At 36.5% G+C, this 10,559-nt stretch overlaps 1 non-coding gene across 1 annotated transcript; it reads right to left on the bottom strand.

Moving 5' to 3' along the window:
• Window positions 1-9,815: 9,815 nt before the first annotated feature.
• LOC112761727 (small nucleolar RNA R71) lies at window positions 9,816-9,923 on the bottom strand. The gene has a single exon (XR_003182107.1). It is a non-coding gene; the product is annotated as a small nucleolar RNA R71 (small nucleolar RNA).
• Window positions 9,924-10,559: the final 636 nt, after the last annotated feature.

Genomic DNA, 10,559 nt, shown 5'->3' with positions numbered 1-10,559 from the left:
TATTATTATGAGTACTTCTGCATTCGACTAGTTAGTGATCGAAGGGTGTTGGAGGTTTTCCTGTATCAAACTTTTGTTGTTCCCTCCTGGCTTCGTGCTTGCAAGCTTCGATAAGGCATCAACTCCGCCATTTTCCTCTTGCTGTGTGTCGGACCTTAGATTCTTGGAATTCGTAAAGCAGACTTAAGGTCTTCTGTAGATACTACTTCATGTTAAGTTCTTTTGCTTGATAACCTCCATTGATCTGCAATGTAAGGACTTGTAAATCACTGAGAAAGAATACCTTTTTTGCTCCTGGTTCTCGAGCAAGTAATAATCTTGCTAACACTTCCTTATATTCTACTTCATTATTAGAAGCTTTGAAGTTGAATCTCAAAGACAACTCTAATGTGGTGCCTTTTTCATTTTCCAAGATTACTTTGTCCTGCTACCGACTTTGTTAGACGTCCATCAGAATAGATCTTCCAAGTTACTGGCTGTTCTTTAGGTTCTTGACCTGCATATTCTGCTACAAAGTTAGCAACATACTGGGACTTGATGGCTGACCTAGGCTCATACTTGAGATCAAACTCGGACAACTACATTATCCACCGTAACATTCACCCTACTATGTCAATCTTTTGTAATATATTTTTTATGAGTTGTGATAAACCCCAATTTTAGGGTTTATCTTGTATTGAATTTAGTAGATTTTATCAACTTATCTCATATTTATTCAATGAAATAGCATAGTTTTGTAAATTCTCCCTAAATTGTGCTTAAGAATAAAAACATGCTTTATAGGTTCTTAAATTGCTAAATTAATTTATTTTAATTCCATTCGATGCCTTAATGTGTTTGTTAAGTGATTTCAGGCTTAGAAGGCAAAGATTGGATTGTAGAAATGAAGAAAAAGCATGCAAAAATGAAGGATCATAAAGAAATGAGGTTTTGGTAATCTGCCTAGTTTCGTATACGTATGACCAGAGTTTTCGTCAAGCGACGTGTACGTGTGACCTCCGCGTATGTGTGACACTTGTCATGTGACTAACATAAAGAAATCGTGGCTGGCAATTTCTGAGCTCATCCAGGCCCAAATTCAACTCATTTCTGAAGTATTTGAAGCCAAATTTAAGAAGGAACAAGGGGGAGCAATTAGGGCAGTGTAGAAACATGTCTTAGGGTAGTTTTCTTGAGAGAGAAGCTCCCTCTTCTCTCTAGAATTAGGGTAGATTCAGGTTAATCTCTCTTAGATTTAGGTTTTAATTCTTGTTTTGATTTAGTTTTCTTTACTTTTTCTTGTTCAATTTCTTTGATTCTCTTAGTTCTTCTTGTCAATTTCTCATTTATGCCTTGATGAGCGGATAATTTATACCCTTTTTGGCATTGTTTTTACATAGTTTTTAGTATGATTTAATTACTTTATATTATATTTTTATTAGTTTTTATTCAAAAATCATATTTCTAGATTTTACTATGAGTTTGTGTGTTTTTCTGTGATTTTAGGTATTTCTGGCTGAAATTGAGGGACCTGAGCAAAAATCTGATTTAGAGGCTGAAAAATGACTGCAGATGCTGTTGGATTCTGACCTCCCTATACTCGAAGTAGATGTTCTGGAGCTACAGAAGCCCAATTGGTGCGCTCTTAGTTGCGTTGGAAAGTAGATATCCAGGGCTTTCCAGAAATATATAATAGTGCATACTTTGCCTGAGATTTGATGGCCCAAACCGGCGTTCAAAGTCAGCCCAAGGAATTCTAGCGTAAAACGCCCAAACTGACACCAAAATTGGAGTTAAACGCCCAAACTGGCACCAAAACTAGAGTTTAACTCCAGGAACAGCCTAAGCCCGAAAAAGCTTCAATGCTCAGCCCAAGCACACACCAAGTGGGCCCCAGAAGTAGATTTCTGCACTATCTGCACTTAGTTACTCATTTTCTGTAAACCCTAGCTACTAGTTTAGTATAAAAACTACTTTTAGAGATTTATTTTACGTTCGAAAATTTTATCTTGAGACCCTGATCATTGTACACGTTTGGAGGCTGGCCTCACAGACATGCCTAAACCTTTTTCACTTATGTATTTTCTACGGTGGAGTTTCTACACCCCATAGATTAAGGTATGGAGCTCTGCTGTTCTTCATGAATTAATGCAAGTACTGTTATTTTTTTATTCAATTCACGCCTACTTCTTCTCCAAGATATACTCTCGTACTTAATTCAGTTAAGTCAGAATGAAGGGGTGACCCGTGACAATCACCCAATCTTCGTTACTCGCTTAGCCAAGGTCGCGTGCCTGACAACCACAAAGCGATCTACATGATATTCAATGTAGTCATTGGACGACAGCTGGAGTATATTCTCTTGGGTTTCTAATCTAAGATTAGAACCTTCGTGGTATAGGCTAGAATTATTGGCAGCCATTCCTGGGATCCGGAAAGTCTAAACCTTGTCTGTGGTATTCTGAGTAGGATCCAGGATCCGGAAAGTCTAAACCCTGTCTGTGGTATTCTGAGTAGGATCTGGGAGGGGATGACTGTGAAGAGCTTCAAATCTACGAATGTGGGGCACAAGTGACAGTATGCAAAAGGACAATGGTTCTATTCCGACGCTAGCGGGAACCGACAGATGATTAGCCATGCGGTGACAGCGCAGATGGATTTATTTTCATTCGAGAGGATCATACAGCTTGCCATGGAAGGAGGTAACGCATGGTTGGAAGAAGGCAATAGGAAAGCAGAAGTTCAGAAGCAACAAAGCATCTCCAGATGCTTACCTGAAATTCCCACCAATGAATTACATAAGTATCTCTATTTTATTTTATATTTTATTTATATTTTAATTATCAAAACCTCATAACCATTTGAATCTGCGTGATTGAGATTTACAAGGATGACCATAGCTTGCTTCAAGCCGACAATCTCCGTGGGATCGACCCTTATTCACGTAAGGTTTATTACTTGGACGACCCAGTGCACTTGCTGGTTAGTTGTGCAGAGTTGTGAAAAAAGAGTTGAGATTAAGATTGTGCGTACCAAGTTTTTGGCGCCATTGTTAAAGATCACAATTTCGTGCACCAAGTTTTTGGCGCTGTTGCCGGGGATTGTTCGAGTTTGGACAATTGACGGTTCATCTTGTTGATCAGATTAGGTAATTTTACTTTAATTTTAAGCTTTTTGTTTTTATTCTTTTTATTTTCAAAAAAAAATTTCAAAATTTTTTTTAATAATAATAAAAATATATGTTCTTCAGAATTTTTAAGAATGAATTCTAGAGTTTCATGAGATATGTTGAATCCTGGCTGGCTGTTAAGCCATGTCTAAAATTTTGGACTGAGGTTTCACTTATCCTTAGAAGAGCTTCTTTGTCTTTCTCATCATTTTAGCTATTTTATGTAATGTCCTGCTGAAGCTTGGCTGGCCATTGGCCATGTCTAAATTTTTGGACCGAAGCTTTCACATAAAGCTTGGCTGGCTATTAAGCCATGTCTAAAATTTTGGACCGAAGCTTTAGACTAACATTGCATGATTCCTGGAATTCTTATTAAAAATTTTGAAATCCTTATTTTTCTTTTTCAAAATTATTTTCGAAAAATACAAAAAAAATTATAAAACCATAAAAACCAAAAATTTTATGTTTCTTGTTTAAGTCTTGTGTCAAATTTTAAGTTTGGTGTCAATTGCATCTTTTTAATTTTTCTTTAATTTTCGAAAACTCATGCATTATGTTCTTCATTGATCTTCAAGTTGTTCTTGATGATTTTTCTTATTTGATCTTTAAATTTTTCTTGTTTGGTGTCTTTTCTTGTTTTTCATATGCATTTTTGAATTATTAGTGTCTATAGTTTAAAAATTTTTAAGTTTGGTGTCTTGCATGTCTTTCTTTTCTTAAAAATTCTTTAAAATTATGTTCTTGATGTTCATCATGATCTTCAAAGTGTTCTTGGTATTCATCTTGACATTCAAAGTGTTCTTGCATGCATTTTTAGTTTTGATCTTAAATTTTTATGTTTTGCATCATTTTTATGTTTTTCTCTCTCCTCACCAAACATTCAAAAATTAAAAAAAATATATATATCTTTCCCTTATTTCACTCATAAATTTCGAAAATTTGAATTGATCTAGTCATGAAGTTTTAAAATTTAGTTGTTTCTTGTTAGTCAAGTCAAAATTTCAAATTAAAAATTCTATCTTTTTCAAATCCTTTTCAAAAATCAAATCTTTTTCATTTTTTTAATTATTTTTGAAAATTTTTAAAATTGATTTTCAAAATCTTTTTCTTAATTTTACTTCATAATTTTCAAAATTAATGCTAACATTTAATGTTTAGATTCAAAAATTTTCAAGTTGTTACTTGCCTATTAAGAAAAGATCAATCTTTAAATTCTAAAATCATATCTTTTAGTTTCTTATTAGTCAAGTAACCAACTTTAATTTCAAAAATCAAATCTTTTTAACTTCCTTTTCAAATTTTTTTAAAAACAAAATTTCAATCATATATTTTTCAAAATCAATTTCAAAAATTCTTTTCTAACTTCTTATCTTTTCAAAATTGATTTTCAAATCTTTTTCAATTAAACACTTAACTTTTTGTTTGGTTTTAAAAGTTTTCTATTTCAATCATATCTTTTTCAAAACCACCTAACTATTCTTCTCTCTCCAATTTTCGAAAATCACTAACACTTTTTCAAAAAATCCTTTTTAACTAATCAATTTAATTAGTTTTCAAATTTTATTTTATTTCTTATCTTAAAATTAGAATACTAACCAATAATTAAAATAAAAGTAAAGTATCATTTTTGTCTCCAACGTTTGGAGTAAATCCTATTTGTGTTCCTAACGTTTAAATCGTCCTATTTGTATCCCTAACGTTTGTAAAAGTGATTCAATGTTATCCCGCTGTCAATTACACATCATGAGTGCTTTAGTTTGAGTTTTAAAAATCTCTTCTTGAAGTTAGAATACAAATGTCTGGGATAGAATCGATGATCTACTCCGAAAAATAGCTCATCAAATGTTGAAACTAATTCCTACAATATTTACATAATTCACTTTTCTAGGGACATAATTGAATCTAAAAACAAATAGTGGATATAATATTAAAATTGAACACATCCAAGTGAGACCTAATTGAGAATGAATACATCCAAGTGAGAATAATTGAAAAATATAATCTGGTTTGTTAGTATAACTGTAGTAGGATAACATTGAATCACTTTTATAAACTTTAAGGATACAAATAGGACGATTTAAACGTTAGAGACACAAATAGGACTTACCCCAAACGTTGGGGACAAAAATAATACTTTACTCTTAAAATAAAAACAAAAATAATTTCCTTTTATTTTAATTTAAAATTCGAATTCTCTCTCTCTCATCTCTTTCTATTTATTTATTTATTTACTAACACCTCTCTTCCTCTTATAATTCGAACCCTCTCTCCCTCTCTATGTTCGAATTTTTCTCTTCTCATTCTTCTACTCTTCTCTTCTTCTACTCATATAAATGAATCTCTATACTGTGACATAGAGGATTCCTATTCTTTTCTGTTCTCTTCTTTTCATATGAGTAGGAGCAAGGATAAGAATATTCTTGTTAAAGCTGATCCGGAACCTGAAAGGACTCTAAAGAGGAAGCTAAGAGAAGCTAAAGCACAACACTCTGGAGAGGACCTGACAGAATTTTTCGAAAAAGAAGAAGAGATGGCCGAACCCAACAACAATGGTGGAGATGCAAGGAAGATGCTTGGTGACTTTATTGCACCCTCTTCTGACTTCTGTGGAAGGAGCATCTCAATTCATGCGATTAGAGCAAACAACTTTGAGCTTAAGCCTCAATTAGTTTCTCTAATGCAGCAGAATTGCAAGTTTCATGGACTTCTATTGGAAGATCCTCATTAGTTTTTAGCTAAATTCTTGCAAGTCTGTGACACTGTTAAGAACAATGGGGTTAATCCTGAAGTCTACAGACTTATGCTTTTCCCATTTGCTGTAAGAGACAGAGCTAGGACATGGTTGGACTCACAACCTAAAGACAGCCTGAACTCTTGGGAAAAGTTGGTCAATGCTTTCTTGGCCAAATTCTTTTCACCTCAAAAGTTGAGTAAGCTTAGAGTGGAAGTCCAAACCTTCAGACAGAAGGAAGGTGAAGCCCTCTATGAAGCTTGGGAAAGATACAAGCAATTGATCAGAAGGTGTCCTTCTGACATGTTTTCAGAATGGAGCATCATATGTATATTATATGATGGTCTGTCTGAATTGTCCAAGATGTCATTGGACCACTCTGCTGGAGGATCTCTTCATCTGAAGAAGACGCCTGTAGAAGCCCAGAAACTTATTGAAATGGTTGCAAATAACTCGTTCATGTACACTTCTAAAAGGAATCCTGTGAATAATGGGACAACTCAGAAGAAAAGAGTTCTTGAGATTGATACTCTGAATGCAATATTGGCTCAGAACAAAATATTGACTCAGCAAGTCAATATGATTTCTCAGAGTCTGTCTGGAATGCAAGCTGCATCAGGTAGTACTAAGGAGGCTTCTTCTGAAGAAGAAGCCTATGACCCTGAGAATCCTGCAATGGAAGAGGTGAATTACATGGGAGAATCCTATGGAAACACCTATAATCCTTCATGGAGGAATCATCCAAATTTCTCATGGAAGGATCAACAGAAGCCTAATCAAGGGTTAAATAATAATAATGGTGGGAGAACACGGTTTGGCAATAGCAAACCTTTTCCATCATCTTCTCAGCAACAGACAGAAAATTCTAAGCAAAGCCACTCTGACTTAGCAACTGTAGTCTCTGATCTATCTAAGACCACTCTCAGTTTCATGACTGAAGCAAGGTCCTCCATTAGAAATTTGGAGGCACAAGTGGGTCAGCTGAGTAAAAGAGTTACTGAACTCCCTCCTAGTACTCTCCCAAGCAATACAGAAGAGAATCCAAAAAGAAAGTGCAAGGCCATAAATATAACCAATATGGCCGAATGCAAGGAGGAAGAAAAGGCAAAAATTTTCAGTGAGGAAGACCTCAATGGATGTTCACTGGCCTCCAAGGAGTTTTCTAATGAGGAACCAAAGGAATCTGAGGCTCATATAGAGACCATAGAGATTCCACTAAACTTACTGTTGCCATTCATGAGCTTTGATGAGTATCTTCCTCTGAAGAGAATGAAGATATTGTTGAAGAACAAGTTGCTCAATATCTAGGAGCAATCATGAAGCTGAATGCCAAGTTATTTGGTAATAAGACTTGGGAGGATGAACCCCCATTGCTCATTAATGAACTAAGTGATCTGGTTCAACTGAAATTACCTCAGAAGAAACAGGATCCTGGAAAGTTCTTAATACCTTGTACCATAGGCACCATGACCTTTGAGAAGGCTCTGTATGACCTTGGTTCAAGTATAAACCTCATGCCCCTCTTTGTAATGGAGAAACTAGGGATCTTTGAGGTGCAAGCTGCAAGAATCTCACTAGAGATGACAAACAATTCAAGGAAACAGGCTTACGGACTTGTAGAGGATGTCTTGGTGAAGGTTGAAGGCCTGTACATCCCTGCTGATTTCATAATCCTAGACACTGGGAAGGAAGAGGATGAATCCATCATCCTAGGAAGACCCTTCCTAACCACAGCAAGAGCTGTTATTGATATGGACAGAGGAGAGTTTAGTCCTTCAAGTGAATGAGGACTATCTTGTGTTTAAGGCTCAAGGATCTTCTTCTGTAACCATGGAGAGGAAGCATGAAAAGCTTCTCTCAATACAGAGTCAAACAGAGCCCCCACACTCAAATTTTAAGTTTGGTGTTAGGAGGCTGATAAACCACTATTTTATGGTTTATAATGTGTTTAATTGCATGGTTTTATCATGATTTTTACCCACTTATTCATATGATTAGCATGCATTTATATTTCCTTCATAAAATTATTACATGATTAAAAAACTTGCTCCCTAGAGACTTTTAATTATGTATTTTAATTCTCCTTTATTCCATTCGATGTCGTGATCTGTGTGTTAAGTGTTTCAGGCTTTATAGGGCATTAATGAGTTGGAGATTGGAAAGGAAGCTTGCAAAAATAGAAGGAACACAAGAAATTAAGGAGATGACCAGCGAGAAGTGACGTGGCCGGATGGCTCACGCGACCGCGCGAAAGAGAGGAAATTACAGTGACGCGGCCGCATGGCTCACGCGACCGCGCGGATTGGAACAGCACAAGTGACGCGGAGGCGTAAAAGACGCGCCCGCGTGGCAAAGCAACATGCCGAATGACGCGTCCACATGAATAACGCGATCGCGTGACGTGCGCGATTTGCATAATTTGCAGAATTCGCTGGGGGCGATTTTGGGCCCTGTTTTGACCCAGTTTTTGGCCCAGAAAAGCAGACTAGAGCCAGAGAACATGCAGAAACCAAAACGACATTCATTCTATACAGTTTTTAGTTTTAGATCTAGTTTTACTCCTCTTCTAGGTTTTCTCTCTACACATTCATAGTTCTTAGGATTTTTATTTCAATTGCTCTTTGCATTGGGATATTGAGAAGAGTTATTACCTCATCAAGACTTCGTCATTCTAGTTCATTTTCTTTACTTGGCTTTACTCTTCCATGTCCTTTAATTTACTCAATTTTACTATTGGATTATTTTAGAATTTATTAATACAAGAGTTACTTTTATTTTTAATTGATTCCTTTGAGTTTTATTTATCATGTCTTTCTTTAATTCTCTTTTCTATGTTATGAATTCCATGTTCACAATGAGCGAGTAGTTCCCTAACTTGATGGGGAGTTGATTGAAAGGAACCCTTGAGTTGGAATGCTCAAAGGGGAAATTGTAATTAGGTTTATTGTTGGATTGCTCTCTAGTCACTAACGCCAGTCCTTCCAAGTAAGCGGATTGGAACTTGTGAATAGAAACAGCATTCCAACTTGTTTGACTTTCCTTTACCTAGTAAGGGATAACTAAACAGAACAACCTTCAATTATCAATTAATCTTGAGAGTACTGTAACAAGAATAGGGCTTCCAACTAATCTACTCCCAGTCAAGGCTTTTATTTAAATTACTTAATTTCTCCAATTTAATTTCCTGTTTATTCAATTCAAACTCTTTTTGAAAACATCTGATTAATAAAATAGCACACCTTTCTGCAACTCGTTGGGAGACGACCTGGGATTCATACTCCCAGTATTTTAATTTTAATTTTTGTGACAACCCTTCTAAATTGATAAGCGGATTTCTGGTTGGTTAAGAACTATACTTGCAATGCATATCTTATAACAATTCTTAACTCGCCAATTTCTGCCACGTCAATTTTTGGCGCCGTTGCCGGGGATTTGCAATAGAGTGCTAAAGTTATTAATTGGAATTTTTTTATTTTATCTTGCTACTATGAGCTGCTTGTTTCTTTCACTAGATGATGCGTTCACTTCCTGATCCAAGCTTGCCAGTATTCGATCCTGAGATTGAAAGAACTATTTCACGAATAAGGCAAGGTCGGCATCGGTTAGTCCTCTCAGAGGGCGGATCTGAAACGTCATTTGAGGAAGAAATCAGCCCCCGTTCTACTGATTCGGTTAATTTACGTATAGGTGACATGGCAGCACCTAGGAGAGTTACTATCCAGGGGGCTGGAGCCCCTGATTTTACAATGCAATCGTTTCAAGCGCATCACCCAGCAGTGGCTACAGACTTTGAAATAAAGACTGCACTGCTCAATTTGATGCCTAAGTTTCATGGCTTACCTGCTCAAGAGCCTATCAAGCACCTGAGAGATTTTCAACTGGGATACACTTAGAAGAGAATTTTTGGAAAAATTCTTTCCAACTGAAGTTACTGATAAACTGAGGAAAGACATCTCCATGATTGTTCAGGATGAATCTGAGACTCTCTATGAATACTGGGAGCGCTTCAATAATCTTCTAGAAGCTTGCCCCCACCATATGATTGACAAGATAGTGTTACTCGATTACGTCACACAGGGCATGAGGCCCCAAGATAAGACCACATTGAAAAGTGCTAGCAATAAGTCTATGAAAAAGTACAAGACTACTGATGAGGCATGGCAATTGATCAGCGACTTAGCTGAATCTACTCAGAATCACAGGCAGAAACAAGGCCGTTCAAAAGGCGTTGCAGAAGTATCCTCTAGCAGAGAGACTACTGCTCTAACTCAGAGTATCTGTGAAATGACCAACTTGCTGAAGTAGATGCAATTAAATCAACAATAAGTTCAGCAAGCCCAACCTTCTCCACCACAGCAAAGCCAACAGTTAGTCCCACAGAGAGTTTACGGAATCTGTGCTGATTATAGCCATTATACTGATGAATGTCCGTAGCTCCAGCAGGAAGACAACACCGTGGCAGCCACTCATAACTTCTATGACCGTCCCAACCAAGGGTACAATCAAGGTGGCAATTACAGCCATGGATGGCAAGACAATTCTAACCAGAATTGGAGGGACAACAACAACAGAGGAGGCAGAGACAATCAGGAAAATCAGAGGTAGAATAATAATAACAACAGGCAGTAGAACCAGAACCAGCCTTACAGAGCACCTCACCTGAGGCAATCTCAAGGACCA

This window comes from Arachis hypogaea, chromosome 16 (assembly GCF_003086295.3).
Source record: "Arachis hypogaea cultivar Tifrunner chromosome 16, arahy.Tifrunner.gnm2.J5K5, whole genome shotgun sequence".
In the NCBI taxonomy this organism is placed as follows: domain Eukaryota; kingdom Viridiplantae; phylum Streptophyta; class Magnoliopsida; order Fabales; family Fabaceae; genus Arachis; species Arachis hypogaea.
This window is presented reverse-complemented; position numbering and strand designations above follow the sequence as displayed.